The sequence below is a fragment of the Callorhinus ursinus genome, unplaced genomic scaffold (genome assembly GCF_003265705.2).
Source record: "Callorhinus ursinus isolate GAN/ISIS: 27379988/994484 unplaced genomic scaffold, GSC_fseal_2.0 scaffold5, whole genome shotgun sequence".
NCBI lineage: Eukaryota > Metazoa > Chordata > Mammalia > Carnivora > Otariidae > Callorhinus > Callorhinus ursinus.
Window position 1 is genome coordinate 68,240,328 of NW_027397067.1, and position 22,820 is coordinate 68,263,147.

At 39.0% G+C, this 22,820-nt stretch overlaps 1 long non-coding RNA gene across 1 annotated transcript in view; it reads left to right on the forward strand.

The window, feature by feature from the left end:
- LOC112823030 (uncharacterized) overlaps positions 1-22,820 on the forward strand; it is a 63,910-nt gene that overhangs the window by 30,435 nt on the left and 10,655 nt on the right. The window contains exon 2 of the long non-coding RNA XR_003207904.2: positions 3,268-3,403. This is a non-coding gene — a long non-coding RNA (uncharacterized lncRNA). The remainder of the gene's footprint in view (positions 1-3,267; positions 3,404-22,820) is intronic.

Here is a 22,820-nt window from a genome sequence, read left to right on the forward strand (position 1 = left end):
AAGGAAGGAAGGAAGGAAGGAAGGAAGGAAGGAAGGAAGGAAGGAAGAAAAGAAAAACAGAGATTGGGCCTTATAGCACCTTTCTGAAGATATAGCATGCAACATTAACTCCATTTTTTAAAAAACCCAAGTGTGAAGAGCATAAAAGGAATGACATTAAATTCTTAGCATGTACCGTCTTCTCGCTCCCACTTCTCCCAAAGGAGAGAGACTTATTACGTGCTAGATCAATTCTGGATCCTCCTTTATTTATATAGGAACATATCAGAATCAGGACAGAAGGCAAGGGATAACACAAAATAAAACAAAAGACCTGAGCTAGAGAGGCCAATGTTAGGGAGAGAGATGGGGCTGTTTCAGCATGGGGAGAATGGAAATTTTTGAGGTGCATGGAGTGGGGGAAGGACAAGAGAGAGAGGGAAAGAAAAATGGAAAGGGAGTGATACAGGGAAGGGGATTTTTAATAGTTTTGCTGGCTTCCACGAATGTAGCCATCCCTTTCAAAACTTCTCTTTCCATTGCTTTATTTTGTTTCTTGGAGAGGTACTAGACTAAATATTTTCACTGTTTGTAATTATTTCTAGTTGCTGGACTATTGGTTTTTATGCAACTTTGCATAGCACTTGTTGCAAAGCAGTTGGGTTACATAGGCTACTTGAAGTCTTTCATTTACCAAACATGTCATCTGTGTAACCTGGTCAATAGAAATCATTCCAAATGCTTATGATGCCCTGATGTGGAAATAGTAAGACCATGATCTCTGAAACGAATGCTCTGGTGGATCCTCCAAAAGTTCTGTAAAACAAATACTGCATTGAAGTTATTTTCATCCTTAATAGTCCCAAATTTATTCTCAAAAATCCGAGGTTCATGTTCCAGTTTTACTGTGTTAACTGTGCAACCAAACTATGAACCTCTGAAGACAAGCAAGTTGCATTATCATCTTTTTATTTTGCCAGGATTTTAGCAATTGGCCACCTGGGGCCCATAGTAAACACTTATTATTAAGTGGGTAAGTGTAAGGCTTCAGCCATATCCAAGAAATCCTCTGGTTGTCTTTATAAAGTCCTGAATTAAAGGGTACTTCTGTTATCATTATGAATCTATTCTTGCAGATTTAAATACCTATAACTTTAGCAGGCATGACTCTTCCTTAAGGGGTCATATCAGGTGAAGAGCTGCACTCCTCACTCACATGGAATGCCTTCTTAAATAAGAGTAAATGTTTCAAGTTTGCTTGAATAGATGAAGAAATGAAAGAGGGAACAGAGAGAAAGATACAGGAAGAAATAGAGAAAGGAAATAATATGAGAATTTAAGGCAATTCTTTAGGGCAAAAAATCTATTCCAATAACTCCTTGGCTGAAGTAACCAATCGAAATGTCCAAGAAACCTGAAAACATTATTTTTTAAAACACATGTACAGGTGTTTTAGATAAACTATTTAAATACAGGAAACAGGTAATGCACGACTTCCTTATACTCACACATTTCTCCTTTTATCACCATGGTTACTCTTATTTAAATTTATTAGCACTGATGGACACTTAGTAATGTGCTCATATTGAAGGGTTAGATGTGTTTACACTGTATGATGATTGCTAAACTACTTTTTTTTTTTCCAGCTGATCAAAGTGTCACCAGTTTCTCTCCTCTACCTTTTTCTTATAAAGGGAAATGCCTCAAGTGCCTTCTGAAGGCTTCCTGTTCCATCCCGAAGGAGTTTCTCAGTAATGTTCTTTCATCATAAATTGCTGGGTGTTCTGAAATGTTTTCTCCCTGAAGTTATAAATCACAAGTTTCTGATGTTTTGTCTACTCTCTCTCTCGGCATACTGATTCTCCGGGGACAAGTGTCATGAAAACGCTTTTGGATAGATAAAAACGCATTCGTTCTCAGTCTCCCCTGATCCTGCTATTCAAACGGTCCATATCTATAAGGATGGCAGGTGTATTAACCGAAACACGGATTTTTCTTCTCCAAGTATTATAATTATTGATGCTTTGGACTCTTCCTGCTTTATCCATCCTACTAAGGTTATCCTTGAAAAAGTATTGCCTGAGTCTAGAGCTCATGAGTCAACATCAATGATAATAGAAAGCATTTATTAGATCCCATTAAGCACTTACTCTTCTAAAAGCTTTTTGTGTAAAAACTTTTTCAATCCCGACCACAACTCCAGGAGACCAGTTCTACTACTATCCCTGCTTTATAAATGAGGAAAATGGGGCACAGAGGGGCTAAGTAATGTCCTATCCCACATAGAGCAAACGGTAGAGCAAGGGATGGCAGTGTGGGCATTTGCTTATAGATAGCTCCCTACACACTAGAACATGCTGTCTCCGATTAGCAATAAATGGCAGAGAGACAAGATTTTTTTAAAAGATTTTATTTATTCATTTGTCAGAGAGAGAGCACACAAGCAGGGGGAAAGCAGGCTCCCCGTTGAGCAAGGAGCCAGACGTGAGACTTGATCCCAGGACCCCGGGATCATGACCTGAGCTGAAGGCAGATGCTTAGCTGACTGAGCCACCCAGGCGTCCTGAGAGGCAAGATTTTTAACCTGCATGTAAGCTTCATGGAGCCAACAAGGCCCCCGAGAATTACATACAAACATGTCTGTACCCTGTGTGCATAGGTGTCTGTGATTATGTGTGCATTTTTCTGAGAAGAGACTCTACAGATTTAATTCAGTTCTCAGAATGGTCCAAGGTGGGGCGCCTGGGTGGCTCAGTCGTTAAGCATCTGCCTTCGGCTGAAGTCATGATCCCGGGGTCCTGGGATCCAGCCCCGCATCCGGCTCCCTGCTCAGGGGGAAGCCTGCTTCTCCCTCTCCCACTCCCCCTGCTTGTGTTCCCTCTCTCGCTGTCTCTCTCTCTCTGTCAAATAAATAAATAAAATCTTAAAAAAAAAAGAAATGGTCCAAGGTTCCCTAAGAAATGGTTAAAGAACAATATAGTGAAAAACAGTCTAGTGTTTGAGATCTAACAACTCATGGTTTAAATTCTGGCTCTGTCACCTACTTTATTAAGTCATTAACAGCTTTAATGTTCTTGGTATGTTACACAGGGAATAACAATGCCAACAACATAAGGTTATTGTAGGAACCAAATGACATAATGCATACTCAGCATCTAGAAGACTGTCTAGTATATATAGCAAATAAGGACAGGTCCCTTCCGTATCCATCTGGAAGCCTCTAGGCAAACAGGATGCTCCCCATCAATCAACATAAGTAGTGATGTCTTCATCTGCTTCCTTTCCCAGGTTCCCAGTGATCTTTCCTAAGTGTTTCCAGCCCAGCGCAAGAGTTGTGAGCGTGGGTCCAAGGCACGATTCTGGTCTTTGTTAGACGCAGTTCTCACCTTTACACGGATGGTGTTCAAGTTTTCTCCAGGCCAAGGTGAGTCCCTTAGTCTCTTGGCAGAGGACCAATTAGGAAAGATATCAACAAAACAACAGCCTAAACCTTGCCATATTTGGGGTGCAATTGCTACTTCCTTTTTAAAAAAATTGAAAACTTTCTGAATTCCGAGGAAAAAGCCGGTTAACAAAAGAAATTAAAATGTGACTGTATTAATATTCTATGGCTGCTATTAACAAATTACCACAAATTTAGCGGCTTAAAATCACACGAATTTCTTATCTTATATTTGTGCAAGTCAGGAGTTTGATGTGGGTCTCACTGGGATAAAATCAAAATGTCTCCAGGGCTGCATTCTTTTCTGGAGGCTCTAGGGGAGAATCTAGTCCCTTATCATTCCCAGTTTTTAGACACTTGCCTACATTCCTTAGCTCATAGTCCCTGCCATATTCAAAGCCAACAATGGCCAGTCTGGTCTTTCTCACTTTGAAATTGACTTTTTCTTCTGCCTCTCACTTCACTTCTACTTCAGGACCTTTGTGCTCACCTGGAAAACCCAAGATATTCTTCTTATTTTAAGGTCAGTTGATTAACATTCTTAATTCCCCTTTGCTATGTAATATAACATATTCACAGGTCCTGGGGATCAGGAGGTGGGCATCCGTGGAGGGCCATTTTTCTACCTAATGCAGTTACCTTCTAAATTAGGTCTATCGTGACCACCTTATTTAAAATTCCAACCCAAATACACCCTCCTGATCTTCCCTAAGAGTTTAAGACATAATGGTTGTAATAAAGGTGTGAGGTGCTAAGGACATAGATTTCTTTTCTTTTTTTTTTCTTTAAGATTTTATTTATTTGACAGAGAGAGAGAGAGAGAGCACACAAGCAGGGGGAGTGGTAGGCAGAGGGAGAGGGAGAAGCAGTTTCCCTGCTGAGCAGGGAGCCCGATGCGGGACTCGATCCCAGGACCCTGGGATCATGACCTGAGCCGAAGGCAGACGCTTAACCGACTGAGCCACCCAGGCGCCCCAGGGACATAGATTTCACTGGGGTACATGGGTAAAGGAGTCGAATTGACCTGGGTTTGAATCCTAGTCCTGCCATTTTTAACATGATAATCTTTGGAAAGTCTTAGCCTTTAAGGGCTTCAGTTTTCTTATTTGGGAAATGGTGATAATACATCAACTGCACAAGATTTTTGTGACTATCAAAGAGGACAGTGTTTTAGCCGTTTCTGGCAAAGAAATATACATGGCAAGTGCTCAATATATATTCCCTTCCCAGCTTTCTTCTTCTTTCCCCCTCTAATTCCAATCAAGTTCTTTGTTTTTTAATTGTGGTCAAATAGATATGAAATTTCCCATCTTACCATTATTAACTATACAGTTCAGTAGTGTTTAGAATGTCATGTTACTGTGCAACAGATCTCCAGGACTTTTTCATCTTGCAACACTGACTCTGTACTCATTGAATAATTCTCTGTTTCCCCCTTGGTTTTAGCACCTAGCAACCACCCTTCTGCTTTCTGTTTGTGGGAGTTTGACTACTCCAGATGCCTCCTCTAAGCGGAATCCCACAGTTTTTGTCTGCCACTGACATATTTCACTGAGCCTAATGTCCTTAAGGTTCATCCATGTTGTAGCTTATGTCAGAATTTCCTCCGACACAGCATTTTTACAGCTGAATAATATCCCACTGCATGTATATACTACAAATTGTTTAACCATTCATTCATCCATGGACATTGAGTTGTTTCCAACTTTTGGCTATTGTGAAGTGCTGCTGTGAACGTGAATGTATAAATACGTCGTTGAGACTCTGCTTTCAATTCTTTAGGCTATATAACCAGAAGTGGAAATGCTAGATCACATGGTAATTCTATTTTTAATTATTTGAGGAACTTTGGTACTGTTTTTTATAGTGGTTGTACTATTTTACATTTCCACCAATAGTGCACAGTGGTTCTATTTTTCTTCCACATCCCTGCCAACACTTGTTAGTTTCTGGGTTTGTTTGTTTGTTTGTTTGTTTTGAAAATAGCTATCCTGATGGGTGTATAATATCTCACTGTGATTTTGATTTGTATTTTCCCAGTAATTAGTGTTTGAGCATCTTTTCATATGCTAGTTGGCCATTTGCATATCATCTTTGGAGAAACATTTCTTCAAGCCTTTTGCCCATTTTTAAAAGTTGGGTTATTTGTTTTCTTGCTATTCTTTATATATTCTTGATATTAACCCCTAATCATATATATGATTTGCAAATATTTTCTTCCATTCCATAGGTTGCCTTTTCACTCTGTTGATTGTGCCCTTTGATGCAAAGACACTTTTATTTTATATAGTCCTGCTTCTCTGATTTACTTTTGTTGCCTGTGCTTTTGGTGTCATATCACTAATGAGAGTTATAAGTCCTCCTTTAACACATCCATGCATACACATAGACACACACACACTCATAAGCATTTAAAAAGCAGCATTGAAGAAATCACTAAAGCCACTACCACCAAATGAAAGAGCAGACTAAAGAACCAAATCAAACCAAACCAACCAACGAGCCAAACAAACAAAAAAGGAACAAAAAGAAAGAAACTTGTCTATTTTTTAGAAATCTCCTTCTCTGATCAGAAATGTGCCATTTTCATGTCTTATGCTGTCTTCTCCCGAGAAATAAACACAAGGAAATAAAAGCAGCTGTGCTACAATCTTGGCAATAACAAGGAAGTTGGAGCCAGTAAATTAGTATTCTTGCAATTAACTAGCTACTTGACCTTGGGCAAATCATTTTCCCTTTTTTAGGTCTCACACATCTTATCTGAGATCGCTTCAACCTTTAATGCTCTGTGCCCAATTATTTTTTCACATTCCGGATAAAAGACCATATCCTTGGTCCTGTCATTTGTGACATCATTGTTGGTGGGTTTACTAGCAAGCAAATGCCCCTCTGACCACTCCTTAGAGGGCAGTCTTCCTAATGGGATGAGAGACAATGGGAGTTCCTAGCCAACTGCTGAATCTTATGTTATGGTCTTCCCATACCAGGTGCCAACTGATGCGTGGACAGATAGAGTTCAAACTGATTCATCGCCCCTCTTGACTCTCTTGATGTCTGTAGGTGTCTCCCCCTGTAGTCATCCCTGTTTTTTAGACCATCTCCTCTAGTTCTTTTGAGGAGCCTGCAATATTGTCATTGATCACTTGCCTCAACTTGGCTTTGCTCTCTGTCTTTTCTTGTCTTGAACCAAAGGACCCTTTCTTAGACTCTAGTTTTACTCCTGTCCATCTAACACTGCCAAGGTCACACCCATCAATTCTCAGAAATGATGCTTTTCTGCATTTCTTCCATCTGAGATTGGTGAGAACTTTACACATAAAATCAGTGTCTAAAGCAATTCTGATCTACTCAAATTCAGAGTTCTCCTTAAAACTGAGTATCTTAGATCCTAGGTGGGCCAGAGTCACATAATAATCATGATCACAGCTAGGACCCAAAAATATTAACTAACTATTCCCACAAATAATTTGATTGATGCTATCTGAGCTAGTTTAGATTATAATTAGAAGTTTTTCTTGAAAGTGACGAGCCAACTTTTATTTCATTCCATTCCTAGGCTGTTCTTGTTTAAAACTACTGTGGCAGAACTTACACCACACAAGTGGGTGGTGACAGGTGTGCAATAAATAGAAATAACAGATAATGCTCCAAGCATTTTCATTTGTCTCTAATGTGTTATCACACTTAAGTTTGAAAATGAGAAGATCTGATGTTAGGAATTAGTAATAACCAAACTCTAAAGTCACAGAAAACACACACACACTGAGTCCTAAGCTCAGAAGACTACTAAGGAAACTTCGCATTGCCTACAAGTTTCCTGGCATATTCACATACATGCGCACATGTGCTCTTGCACACACACACATACACACATTTCTTCATTTCTTCTATTCCAGACTGGGATTAGAAAGACTTCAACATCATGATTCTAAGTGCCAACCTACATCAGGTCACTTTTATTTCATCAAGTTGGTTGTAACATACTTTTTTTCACCCAGTAATAGAATAAATACAGACACTCAAACCTCTAGCCAGCCAATGACATCCCTTAGACACCTGCTGACTTCAAAATGCTGTCACCAGAGTTCTGAATGTGGAAGCTCGATCTCAGTTTGGGAGCAGTGCTGTGCTGAGGATGGGTCTGCACCCATGTGCTTGTTGCCTTTCCTCTATATTTAAATTCCTTGTCGGACTTTAGCATACTGGAGAAGACAGACCCTGAAAGAAGAGGGAGTAGGGTTTGTGACCCCAGAGAGAAAAGTGGGAGAACCCAAAAATGAGGCGGGATTTAACAGTAGACTCCACAAATTTTGATTGCATACTAGGAAGCATGCTAGGAGCTTAGATCCCCCCAAGAAGGGCAAATCAGGCCTTTCTCATAACCTGGAAAAACACAACTAAGACAAACAAGGATCAATCACAAGAGCAACAAAAGCCAGAAGATCAGGTTACTACTTTGGAACTGATGTCGCAATCAGAAATACAGATCGTGGCTTCTGAAACAAATAATGCAATATATGTTAAGGAAAAAAAGAAGAAGAAGAAGATAGCAGGAGGGGAAGAATGAAGGGGAGTAAGTCGGAGGGGGAGACGAACCATGAGAGAGGATGGACTCTGAAAAACAAACTGAGGGTTCTAGAGGGGAGGGGCGTGGGGGGATGGGTTAGCCTGGTGATGGGTATTAAAGAGGGCACATTCTGCGTGGAGCACTGGGTGTTATGCACAAACAATGAATCATGGAACACTACATCACAAACTAATGAGGTAATGTATGGTGATTCACATAACAATAAAAATTATTTAAAAAAAAGAAATACACTTCGTGGAAACTTTGTGCTCTATTTCCTAGATACAGAAAGACTAAGTATATCGCTAAACCTGATCCAACCAACCAGTTGTGGAATTCAGACTTCTAAGACTTCCTGTGTTTTCTATCATGCTGGTTGAAGAAAGACCATGAAGTTCCTTGAACCCTATGCTGAAAGCATTTCAACTTTATTCAGTAGGCAACAGGGAGCCAGTGACATTTTTTGAGCCATAGAGTGATATATAATCACCTTTTGGTAATATCTTCTCACTAATAAATTTGCTTTGTTTTTGTCCCGGGAGGAGAAGTATACTGTGGTTAATCTTTTCAAATTCTTTTTTTTTTTTTTTTAGAAAGAGGGAGAAAATAAATGTATAGAAAAAGAGACAAAGACAAATGAACAGAAAAATACATAGAGTGTTTCCAGTAAAAAAATAAATAAATAAATAAAAATAACCAGAGAAACAAGAAGTCTGAGTTATATAAATCATAGCCCATCAGAGTACCAAGTCATTTTTCCCTACAGAAGCTCTTGATAAATGGTCAATAAATGTTAAGTGGTATATTATTTTGTAGATAATTTCCCTTATTCCCAAGTTTTGCTCTTCTAAGTAATTTCACCAACCACTTTATAATTGTGGCATGTAAGAACATACCCATAATCAGAAAAGATTGTGGGGAAGAAAATCCCCACAGCAGGAGAGTGCAAAGCTCTCGTTCCAGACAGCTGGGTGATTTACAGGAAGACCTACAACACAATTCTTGAAAATACAATTCAGATCTCCTGAGCTTTCTACCTTTTTAAAGTTAACAGTTAGTGGTTGGAAGAGAACATTCAATTTGACTGAAAAGTAACACACACATGATAAAAAACTCACAGTCTGACCGACTCTACTAGGTATCAAAATTTACATTTTTTCCCCTGTAATGCTAATAATTCAGCATTCCATTAACACTACATTAAAAATAAAAAAAAGCCCTTTGTTTTATCTTAACTGTCTTGGTAGAAAACTCCCTCTTGGCCTGCTGATTTTTGACAACCTGTTGGAAGGTAATGATAACACAGATTTGCCTCTGAGCCATATCACAGCACAGCTTCCTGACAGCCTTGTCTCTGGGTAAACAAATCATTTGCACCCTGCCTGATTTGTTTCCATGTTTGTAATTCAACTGCAATTTGTTCCTTCCCATGGCTAAATGAAAATGTGGTCATCAGATGCAATCCTTCCTGTTTGAGCACCATAAAAAATAGGTTTTTGAAGTGCAACACATAAATATTTTACTAACCACAATATAGGTTGGAAGACATGGTGGAATGAGAGTGGTAGAGATAAGATTTCCTACAGATTCATTTTTACAGGATTTAGAGGCCATGTTTTGGTTTGGTGCGTTCATTAGCCTCTTTAAGAAACTGTTTCTCATCCGAAGAAACAGAGTAACATAAACCTGTGCTTCTCAATTCCTTGACATACCAGGTTTATATTTTCTTCCTGGTTGAAATCGGATGTAATATATATCACCAAGTATTCCCAGACCTGATTTTAATTCATTCACTGCCATTTTTTTTTTTTTTTGTCTTTGTTGTTATCTATCTTTTTTTTCTTCTACATAGCATTGTTACTTCCTGGTCAAATTAAGAGCCACTGTAGAATAATTAGGTTTATACTGAAAATAAATTCTTCCCACTGCTGTGGGGCCAGTCACCTGAAGCTATAAAGAGGAAAGAAAAAACCTCAGATTTGAGGGGGGCAAGGGGGTGCTAATGATGAGTAGTACTGTAAACATAATTCTTCTCTTCTCCAAGTTAAAAGAATTTGTTGAAAAATATACTCCCTCTGGCCCCAAAAGCTATTTCCCATGTCCTGTGGTTTCTGTTCCATAGGTGTCCTGAAAATAATTGGGTATTTAAAGAATCTCAAAAAATTGCCGATCACAGAGCCAACCGCCTCTTGGTACTTTCCCTCTGAGGCTCTTATTAATTTTTAATCAGCTTGCTGCCGTTTCGGGTCTTTAGGACTCCTGTAAGTAAAGGAGAATGCCGGGTGGGCGGCAGAGGAGAGAGTAAATAGATGCAGAGGGAAATGGGCTCTCCAGAACTCAGAGACAAAGGTTGGTGTGCTTTCAACAAAGAGGGAATTGAAGCAGTTTCAGAGGAGAAAACCACTCCCTCAGCCAGACCCCACGTGAGCCTTAGAATCCTGTTTCTTTCCAGCCGCTTCACTGGTGCACATTGCATGCATTCTTTTGGCCTTTATTTCCATAGACAAATGCCACTCCTTTTGCTCTCAGACGGGCAGAATGACTTGACTCTTAAGGAAATTTTCTAATTTTTCTACTTTTTCTAAAAGATGCATAAATCCCAACCTTAGAACTCGCCCTCTCTCATTGTTCTTCATCCTGAAAACCCTGCCCAATGCGTGGCACACAGCAGGATGCCAACACATACCTGTGCAGTTAATGCTTCCCTCGAATGGGGAGGTGCTATTTTAAACCATAATGAAGGTCTCGGTCGTTTCTGAGTGCCTTCTTACGAACGCCCCCTCCGACCTTCCAGCGGGTGTGACCAGGTAGCAGGCTGCACTGGGATTCTTGGTTCCAAGGAAAAGATAGTTCCTCTGAGGGGACTTTTTTCTTTTTGCTGCTTTCTAAACTGTCAGGTGGTAGAAACCATCAGGTAGGAGGCAGCTACTTGGCAACACTGGAGTTAGTAAAAGGCAGGGGACAGTGATCTGAAACTGAGCAATCAGATGCTTTTCTTTTCATTCTGTTTAGGGTATAAAGATACTTCTCCCAAATGGAGGTTAAATTTTAATAGACTTTGGAATAATGGATGTTTTGATTTTATTTATCTATTTATTTGTGTTTATATTATTGTTATTGGTCGAGCTCAAGAGGGTCATTTTCAAGTATGTAGAAAAAATGATTTTTTAGAAAAAACTTAAATGTTACCTCCATAGGAAAACCCTCCTTAAGAATCCTTAAAATAAGGGTATAATTTTTCACTTAGAATGATTATGTTGCTAACCATCAATAGTCCATTGCTTCCTACTGCTGTGTAGTATTGCGTTTTATGGCTATTATAAATAAAAATTCAATGAACATGTAGGTACAAGTGTTTGTATGGACGTATGTTTTAATTCCTTCTGGGTAAATGTATGGAAATGGGATGGCTGGATCATATGGTTAAGTGTATGTTTAGCTTCTTAAGAAACTTCCCAACTATTTTCCAAAGCGGTTGAACTGTTTACATTTCTGCCAGCCGTGTATGAAGATTACAGTTGCTCTACATCCTCACCAACCCTTGATATGATCACTCTTTTCATTTTAGATGTTCTGGAAGTTTCCAGTGGCATCTTGTAGTTTCAATTTTCATTACCTTTATGATTAGTGATATTGAGAATCTCATATATTTTCTGTGGTAAAATGTCTGTTCAAGTATTTCACCATCCTTTTAGGACATTGTTTGTTTTCTTATTTAATTTGTCTGTTATTTGTATATTCTGGATATAAATTCTTTGTCTGATATCTGATATGAAATTACTTTCCCCCAGTCCATGACGTACGTTTTTATTCTCTTAACAGTATCTTCTGAAGAGAAATTCCTAACTTCTGGTAAAATACAAATTTGTAACTTTTTTTTACCTTTTATAGATTATGCTTTTAGAGTCATATATAAGAAATCTTTGGTGATAAATTTTGTTTCCATTTTTTTCTAGACATGTTATAGTTCTGGGTTTCAATCTATCATCAATATTGACTTATTTTCGCACATTTACAAAGGCGTGGATTCAAGGCATGAGTTGAAGTTCGTATTTTTGCAAGTGAACACTCAGCTGTTCTAGTATGACTTGTTGATAAGACTATCTTTCCTCCATTGAATTTCCTTTGCACTTTTTTCTTAAAAATCAAATGACTAAATATGTGTAAGTCTAATTCTGGATGTCCTACTCTGTGCCATTGATATGTCTATCTTAAGAAAAAAAAATCAGACTATCCTGATTACTCTGGCTTTATGGCAAGTATTAAAATCTGGGAGATTAAATCCTCAGGCTTTGTTCTTTATCGGTTATTTTGTGTGTTCTCTGTCCTTTGCATTCCCATATGAGTTGTAGAATCAGAGTTCGGCAGTTAAAAAAAATTAAGAGGATGTCTTATAGCACACTTAAAGGTAAATATAGTGGTTTGTTCTAATCATGTAAATCATGTAGTTGCATCACTAAAAAATATCCTCTTGTTGTAGATGACTTTTTAGCTGTTTTGGAAGGACATTTTTTTTTTTCCTTAGGCAAAGTCATACCGCAGCAATAATTAACCCCAATATCGACATGGCTTACAATAAGAAAGGCTCGTTTCTTTCTAGGCTTCTTTGTCTGCTTCAAGTCGATAGACAAGCTCTGCTCCATATTGTTTTCATCTCAGACCGGGGCTGAAGGCACAGCTTCTGTTTGGACAAGTCTTATACAGAGAAAGTTAGAGAGATGGTACAACCACTCAATGGTTCTTAAATGTTTGCTGAGAAGTCACATGTCCCATCCATTCACACATTTCATTGGATAAAACCAGAGACATCGGCAAACCTGATGTCAGTGGAATGAAAAGAAAAATTCTCCCAGAAAGAGGGCACCATAGGTAAAGGGATATAATTGTTTTTAACAGAATAAAATCTATCACACTTACAAAATAGCTCTTTAAGTGGCCACTTTCAGAATTGTGTGCTGATTTGCGAATGGACAGGGTTGATTTAATGTGGACTAAATTTTTCATGGGGAAAATTAAGGTAGCCCACATGTTTTGCCTCATGTGGCGATGCCTCTATTTCTCTCCAACTTCACTCCTCTTAATTCCAGAAGAAGCTTTTGGGCTGGCTACTTTGACTTCATAGCCTACTGTCACATCACATATTTCTGGGGAAAGTGGCAGTATTATTTCCTGTGTCATTGTTTCGCCCACTCTTTTATTCCTTTCTTTCTACCATTTAATATCTTCTCAGAGATACCTCCAGAAAATTTACCAACATATGTTATTCAGTAAGTAACCAATTCTCCCTTAAACCTAAGTGGGGATAGAGAAGTAGATTATCTGGAATCCAATAGGATAATTATAAAAGCCATCATTAATTGAGCATTCAGTGTGTGCCAGTCATGATTTGAAGTGGCTTACCCGCATTTTCTCATTTAATGCTTCCAGAATGCTGTTAAGTAGATATCATTGTTATAATATGACTAACAATGAGGGAAGAGGTGCACAGAGATGTTAAATAACTTGTCTAAAAACCCTCAAGTACTGTGTTGGGGTCTTGATTGACATCCAGGCCTGTCTGACTCCAGAACCTAAGTCTACAAGACTGTAATTCATGAGGATGACCTTCAAACAATCTCAGAGTTCTTAATTGACAATCTTTAAGACTTTAAAATGGGCAAAGCTGGAATTTTAATTTCAAAGGGAAATAGTACATTTTCTACGAAATCACCTGCATCTGGACAAAGCAAACTATAGATCTCAGGCTAATTTTGGAGAAATTAAATTTGGAGAATAAAAATCTACATTATTCCTTTCAAAGCAATATATGGAGGCATCACTCTAAAGTTCAGATAGACACTGGAATTTTTCTAAATGAGCTGTGATTAAGATTTGCTGGATGACACAATGTCATTTAAGAAATATTAGTTGCATCACAATATAATTATAACTTCATTCCACTTAGAAAGAAAAAGATTTTAAACTCCCCAACAAAATACTGTTAAAACAAATCCAGCAGCAGATTAAGAGGATTAGACATCGTGACTAAGTGGGATTTATTCCAGAAACGTAAGAGTTGTAATAAGAAATCATTCACTGTAGTAAACCACATTAATAGAATGATGAAACACACACACACACTCATCTCGATGCATGAATAAAGAGCATGTGACAAAATATAACACCCTTTCATGATAAAAACACTGAACAAACTAGAAATAGAATACAACTTATTCCACATGATAAAAGGTATTGATGGAAAACTCACAAGTAATACCATATTCAGTGCTAAAATACTGGACATTTTTCTTCCCCTAAGTTCAGGAACAAGACAAAGGTGACTGCTTTTGTGGTATCTATTCAACATCGTATGGAGGTTCTAGCCAGAGAAATTAGGCAAGACAAAAAAAAAAAAAAAAGAAAAAGAAAGAAAGAAAGAAAGAAAGAAAGAAAGAAAGAAAGAAAGAAAGAAAAAGAAAAAAAAGAAACAGCAACTAAAATGGAAAGAAAGTAGTAAAATTATATTTTCCCATGTGATATGGTCTTCTATATAGAAAATCCTAAGAAGCCATAAAAAAACACATTTGCGCTAATAAATTATTTCAGCAAAGTTGCAGGATAGAACATTGACAAAAATCTGTTTTTTTTCTATACTCTTATAATCAACAATCCAAAATGAAATTAAGTAAACAGTTCCATTTGTAATTACATCGTAACGTGTGATATTGGCATCAAGGTAGACATACTCATGGACAGAACAGACTAGAGTCCAGAAATAGCTTCTTTATTACGAGGGGCCAAAGCCCGCTGAGCATATATGTGAACCTGAGAATTTCTGCATTCCTAAGACTGTGATATCAAAGTCTTTAATCAAAATTTTAGTAATGGATGAAACTATAATATCTATACTGTCTTTTTATCCGGTGATATTTGAAATGTGCTAAGTTGAGCCCTGACACTTGTGAAGAGCTGCCTGGGAGCTGTCTAGAGGGATGGGGGAGGGGGTGGAGGTAAGTCAGGGTGGCTTTGTCTCACGACAACTGCTTCACCCAGAATAGGTCCATTTTCATCTCTTTTGTTTATTGTGTCTCCCCACAAGGTTTTGGTAGGCATGGCAAAGGTTTGGTAGGCATGTCAAAATTTACATTTATTTATTTTTTTATTATTTCAGGATTTCCTGACGTTTGAAGGGGCCCAGACAGAAGCCTCTCTCTTATTTGCCTTTAATCTCAATTATTTTATCTTTGAAAGTAATGAATGATGGCTGCTTTCCATCATGCCAGGAAGACCATAATTCTGTCCCACATCTTCTTTATCCATCCATCAGTTGATAGACATTTGGGTTGCTTCCATATCTTGGATAACCCTAACTCTTTTTTATGATGTAAATATACCTGTAATATTGACAGTGCAATTAATAAGGTTCCTGTTTTTTCAGATTAAAAAAAAAAAAACCAGATAGAGAACCAGGGGGTAGCCAAGCTAAAAATCAAATTCAAGTTTATCTCACCCCAAATTTAGTGCTCCTGGGTATCTGCAGCGGTATCTCTAGAGCTTAGTATATTTTATCCTAAAATACTTCAAATGAAGTCTTCTGAAGGCTTAGGAATAAGACCTCAAGAATAGAACACTAATATTTAAAACTAGCTCAAGCCTACTTTGCCCTTAATGGATTTTTGGAATATAAATTGCTGCTACTTAGGTTTTGCACTGAATTAAATAATGCCTCTCCAAAATTTATGTCTGCTCAGAACTTGTGAATGGAACCTGAGTTAGAAATAAAGGTTTTGCGGATACAGTAAAGTTATATTGAATTAGGGTGGGTTGTAAATTCAATAAAGCCGGTGTCCTTATAAGAAGAGAGAAATTTGGACATACAGAAAAAGACGCACAAGGGAGGACAAGAGAAGATGGAGGCAGAGATTGGATGTTGCAGCTATAAGCCCAGGAATTCCAGGGATTTCCTGCAACTGCAAGAAGCTACAAGAAGCGAGGAAGAATTCTTATGTGCAAGCTTTAGTGGGGGCATGATCTTGCCAACATCTTGATTTCAGCCTTCTAGCCTCTAAACCAGTGAAACAATAAATTTCTGTTATTTTTAGCCACCCAGTTGTACAACAACCCTAATTAGGAAACTAATACAGGGTCTGTTTGGGAGCGTATCTAGTTCCATTATCAATTCAATGGTCCTGGGGTGAGAGGGCTTAAGAATCCTGAAAGCCATTAGTTGTTAGGTTTTCCCAGAGTATCAAGAGAAGAGGGTGCTTACTAAATGTGGATAAAAATGATCTGAGAAAAATAGGGAAGTCCTTCATAGGGCCCCAGCCACCAGTTTAGTGCAAAGAGTGCAAGTATTCAAAATCAGAGAGCTGGGATCTGTGAACATTAATCAAGGAAAACCTCACTAAAGTAGAGTTAGGAAGCCAGCAGGGGGAGCTCTCACACCCTAGCACTCCTGGTCAAATTGGCGGACTTAACAGGAAGACTTATTTTGCAAGCAAACACTTGCAAATAACCACTACTTGACTATCCCAGCAGGAGAAAGAAAGGTTTTCCTTCTTCCCCAGCAATAGCCCAGCCAATGAGAGATAGTCACAGCTCACTTAATTCCAATGGGCCTTTTCTTTACAGCAGCCCCTCTTTGCTGCCTCCTCTTCTTTTCTTTTGTTTACCCAACTCGCCTGTAGCTTGCTTTGTCAAATTGCAATTCTCTGCTATTCTTGAATAAACCCATTTTTGCTAACCGACAACTTTATTTTTTAATGTTAACCGATCTCATTTTTTTTTAAAGATTTTATTTATTTATTTGAGAGAGAGAATGAGAGGGAGAGAGAGAGCACGAGAGGGGGGCGGGTCAGAGGGAGAAGCGGACTCCCCGCCGAGCAGGGAGCCCGATGCGGGACTCGATGCCGGACTCGATCCCGGGACTCCAGGATCATGACCTGAGCCGAAGGCAGTTGCTTAACCAACTGAGCCACCCAGGCGCCCCCGATCTCATTCTTGATATGTCATCGTCCAAAACTGAGACCTTGTGCAAGGCACTTACTCTCCCTAAGCCTTCTCCCTCTCCTGTAAAAAGGGTATCTTTTCTGGATCTCCTAATTTTCAAAGGGATAGTGAGTATCTGACAATAAAATGATTGTGAAAATGTTTTGAGACATCCAGAATTGTTCAATCCATTGTCATAAAGGAATACGGAAATATAAGCCAATCTATTTTTATTTTTAAATTACATCAGCTAGATCCTTCAGATACGGAGTGAAGAAATCAAATGGTTATTTTGCTTCCAAAGCTTGACGTTCTATCCTTGTCCTAACTGCAGAGTCTGTAAAGAAAAAAATTCCGTGTTCTATTTTTCTACTAACCTAGCTTGCTAAAGCTTCCAGCACTTCAGCAAACAACAAGAACGACAACAAAACAGTGTCATTATAACCCTCAAAGCAGGGAATAAAAATTACTCTTCATTGACTTAAATGGAAGATTAGCTGTTTTGAATACAATTAAGGCAAGGGGCCAGTCGCTTGTTTCCTTTCAGATCCATTCCCTGCTCTTCCCTTGCTCTGTGTCATGTGAAGCCAGATCCTTAAAAACAGAGGTGTCAGAAGAGCCAGTAGGAATACCTAGGGGTTGACTGAAGAGAGGGCAGAGATGGGGGCCAGGGTATCTCTCCCTCTCTCTGCCGTGGTTAATATCTCTTTGTGGCTCTAGTACCTTGCCTCCCACCAAGATCTCCCTCCTTGGGCTCAGTTCCTGCCAGAATCACTATGATTCAAGCTTCCAGTGTTTTGTTCTGGCTTCTGCTCTGGTAGGGCATCCCCCCTTCCCTGCCATTTTCCCTCCAGCCCTCAGGATGGAAGTGGCCTCCTAGAGTTTTTAATTTCATTTTTCACCTTCCCTTTTGTTCTTTCATCTCTTCCAGCATCCTTGTAACTAATTCCCTGTATTAATGTCCCTCTATTTAATTTACTTGGCACTTTTGTTCTCCTGGATGGACCCTTATTGAATCAGTAAGTTGAATTAGTTTGTCTCTGCATGGAAGAAGGCATAAATGTTTCCAAATTTTTCTGATTCTTTAGCCTTAGAAAAGATTGATTGCCCTTAACATACACTATAGCATGGCAAAACTACGGCCACGCAATTATTTATCCTTATATAAATGCATGTAACACCAGGGGCACATAAATAAGTCTTTATTTTCCTCCTTTCTCTAGAGTATGTTTGGAGACAGTTATGAAAACAAACTTTTCAGAAGTGGCAAGGGTGGGTGGTAGGTAGTTGAGAAGGGATGTATGGTATGTTCAATTTTGCTTGGGAATTTGGAATATTTCTGTATATAATCAGAGTGCACCTTCAGTCCTTCTAACTAATGAACTCTTTCTTGTCCTACAAAATTCTTTTCACATACGGCTAGCTGTTTGCAAAAATGCATGCTCTCCTCTTCATGGTCACACAACTCCTTTACATTTCTCAGCCTCCTGGGTAGGTAGGCATTGTCATATGTCTTAGTTCTAGACATGGAATATAATATCGCTTCCTAGAGACACTAGCGTTTCCAGGCATGGTTCATAAAAATCTCCTGAGTTAGCTTATCTGGGTGTTTTTTCCCCTTCTGCCTGCTGACAAGGAGGTGGAGAGTCAACCAACTGACCCATTCACTCACTGATAACGATTATATGATCCAACATAAGCTTACTTTGAGCTATTATATAGCTGGGGTCTATTAATTAGAGCACCTAGCATGTCCCTAATCAATATACTCCCTCCAAAAGTCTTTCTTTAACTTCTGTGGAAGCACTGGTTTCGTATTTTTGGTGCCTTGTTTATAACTCTCTGGCAGCCCTTATCAAATTGGATTGGAATTAATTGTTCTTAATGTTCTCTCTCTTTCTGTCTCTCTCTCTCTCTCCAGAGCATGAGCTTTACAAGGACAGGGAGAGGGTCTCATTTACCTTTGTATCCCCAGGGCCAAGCATTAGGTATGGAGTATACAAGGTCTTGGGAATTGTATGTTGAATGGAATGGACTGGAATTGGAGTCTTAGCTAGTCTGTCTTTGCTTCTCTCATCCTAGAAATATTGTCTGTGAACCCTGACCTTTTTTTTTTTTTAGATTTTTTTATTGTTATGTTAATCACCATATATTACATAATTTGTTTTGGTGTACTGTTCCATGATTCATTGTTTGTTCATAACACCCAGTGCTCCATGCAGAATGTGCCCTCCTCAATACCCATCACCAGGCTAACCCATCCCCCCACCCTCCTCCCCTCCAGAAACCTCAGTTTGTTTTTCAGAGTCCATCATCTCTCCTGGTTCGTCTCCCCCTCTGACTTACTCCCCTTCATTCTTCCTCTCCTGCTATCTTCTTCTTTTTCTTTTTTCTTAAAATATGTTGCGTTATTTGTTTCAGAGGTACAGATCTGTGATTCAACAGTCTTACACAATTCACAGTGCTCACCATAGCACATACCCTCCCCAATGTCCATCACCGAGCCACCCCATCCCTCCCACCCCCGACCACTCCAGCAACCCTCAGTTTGTTCCTGAGATTAAGAATTCCTCATATCAGTGAGGTCATATGATACATGTCTTTCTCTGATTGACTTATTTCACTCAGCATAACACCCTCCAGTTCCATCCACGTCGTTGCAAATGGCAAGATCTCATTCCTTTTGATGGCTGCATAATATTCCATTGTGTATATATACCACCTCTTCTTTATCCATTCATCTGTGGATGGACATCTTGGCTCTTTCCACAGTTTGGCTATTGTGGACACTGCTGCTATAAACATTGGGGTGCACGTACCCCTTCGGGTCCCTACATTTGTATCTTTGGGGTAAATACCCAGTAGTGCAATTGCTGGATCGAATGGTAGCTCTAATTTCAACTGTTTGAGGAACCTCCATACTGTTTTCCAGAGTGGTTGCACCAGCTTGCATTCCCACCAACAGTGTAGGAGGGTTCCCCTTTCTCCACATCCCCGCCAACATCTGTCATTCCCTGACTTGTTAATTTTAGCCATTCTGACGGGTGTGAGGTGGTATCTCATTGAGGTTTTGATTTGGATTTCTCTGATGCCGAGCGATGTTGAGCACTTTTTCATGTGTCTGTTGGCCATTTGGATGTCTTCTTTGGAAAAATGTCTGTTCATGTCTTCTGCCCATTTCTTGATTGGATTATTTGTTCTTTGGGTGTTGAGTTTGATAAGTTCTTTATAGATTTTGGATACTAGCCCTTTATCTGATATGTCATTTGCAAATATTTTCTCCCATTCTGTCGGTTGTCTTTTGGTTTTGTGGACTGTTTCTTTTGCTGTGCAAAAGCTTTTTATCTTGATGAAATCCCAATAGTTCATTTTTGCCCTGGCTTCCTGTGCCTTTGGTGATGTTTCTAGGAAGAAGTTGCTGCGGCTGAGGTCCAAGAGGTTGCTACCTGTGTTCTCCTTTAGGATTTGGATGGACTCCTGTCTCACGTTTAGGTCTTTCAACCATTTGGAGTCTATTTTTGTGTGTGGTGTAAGGAAATGGTCCAGTTTCATTCTTCTGCATGTGGCTGTCCAATTTTCCCAACACCATTTGTTGAAGAGACTGTCTTTTTTCCACTGGACATTCTTTCCTGCTTTGTCAAAGATAAGTTGACCATAGAGTTGAGGGTCCATTTCTGGACTCTCAATTCTGTTCCATTGATCTATGTGTCTGTTTTTGTGCCAGTACCATACTGTCTTGATGATGACAGCTTTGTAATAGAGCTGGAAGTCCGGAATTGTGATGCCAGCAGCTTTGCTTTTCTTTTTCAGTATTCCTCTGGCTATTCTGGGTCTCTTCTGGTTCCATACAAATTTGAGGATTATTTGTTCCAATTCTTTGAAAAACGTGGATGGTATTTTGATGGGGATTGCATTGAATGTGTAGATTGCTCTAGGTAGCATTGACATCTTCACAATGTTGGTTCTTCCAATCCATGAGCATGGAACGTTTTTCCATTTCTTTGTGTCTTCTTCAATTTCTTTCCTGAGTATTTTATAGTTTTCTGAGTACAGATCCTTTGCCTCTTTGGTTAAATTTATTCCTAGGTATCTTATGGTTTTGGGTGCAATTGTGAATGGGATCGACTCCTTGATTTGTCTCTCTTCTGTCTTGTTGTTGGTGTATAGGAACGCCACTGATTTCTGTGCATTGATTTTATAGCCTGCTACTTGACTGAATTCCTGTATGAGTTCTAGCAGTTTTGGGGTGGAGTCTTTTCGGTTTTTCACATAAAGTATCATATCATCTGCAAAGAGTGAGAGTTTAACTTCCTCTTTGCCGATTTGGATGCCTTTGATTTCTTTTTGTTGTCTGATTGCTGTGGCTAGGACTTCTAATACTATGTTGAATAGCAGTGGTGAGAGTGGACATCCCTGCCTCGTTCCTGACCTTAGGGGAAAAGCTCTCAGCTTTTCCCCATTGAGAATGATATTCGCTGTAGGTTTTTCGTAGATGGCTTTTATGATATTGAGGTATGTACCCTCTATCCCTATACTCTGAAGAGTTTTGATCAAGAAAGGATGCTGTACTTTGTCAAATGCTTTTTCTGCATCTATTGAGAGGATCATATGATTCTTGTTCTTTCTTTTGTTAATGTATTGTATCTCGTTGATTGATTTGCGGATGTTGAACCAGCCTTGCAGCCCAGGGATAAATCCCACTTGGTCGTGGTGAATAATCCTTTTAATGTACTGTTGAATCCTATTGGCTAGGATTTTGGTGAGGATTTTTGCATCCATGTTCATCAAGGATATTGGTCTGTAATTCTCCTTTTTGATGGGGTCTTTGTCTGGTTTTGGGATCAAGGTAATGGTGGCCTCATAAAATGAATTTGGAAGTTTTCCTTCCATTTCTATTTTTTGGAACAGTTTCAGGAGAATAGGTATTAATTCTTCTTTAAATGTCTGATAGAATTCCCCTGGGAAGCCATCTGGCCCTGGGCTTTTGTTTCTTGGGAGATTTTTGATGACTGCTTCAATTTCATTAGTGGTTATAGGTCTGTTCAGGTTTTCTATTTCTTCCTGGTTCAGTTTTAGTAGTTGATACATCTCTAGGAATGCACCCATTTCTTCCAGGTTATCTAATTTGCTGGCATAGAGTTGCTCATAATATGTTCTTATAATTGTTTGTATTTCTTTGGTGTTGGTTGTGATCTCTCCTCTTTCATTCATGATTTTGTTGATTTGGGTCATTTCTCTTTTCTTTTTGATAGGTCTGGCCAGGGGTTTATCAATCTTGTTAATTCTTTCAAAGAACCAGCTCCTAGTTTCGTTGATCTGTTCTACTGTTCTTTTGGTTTCTAGTTCATTGATTTCTGCTCTGATCTTTATTATTTCTCTTCTCCTGCTGGGTTTAGGCTTTCTTTGCTGTTCTATCTCCAGCTCCTTTAGGTGTAGGGTTAGATTGTGTATTTGAGACCTTTCTTGTTTCTTGAGAAAGGCTTGTATTGCTATATACTTTCCTCTCAGGACTGCCTTTGCTGTATCCCAAAGATTTTGGACAGTTCTGTTTTCATTTTCATTGGTTTCCATGAATTTTTTAATTCTTCTTTAATTTCCTGGTTGACCCATTCATTCTTTAGTAGGATGCTCTTTCGCCTCCATGTATTTGAGTTCTTTCCGACTTTCCTCTTGTGATTGAGTTCTAGTTTCAAAGCATTGTGGTCTGAAAATATGCAGGGAATGATCCCAATCTTTTGGTGCCGGTTGAGACCTGATTTGTGACCTAGGATGTGATCAATTCTGGAGAATGTTCCATGGGCACTAGAGAAGAATGTGTATTTCGTTGCTTTGGGATGGAATGTTCTGAATATGTCTGTGAAGTCT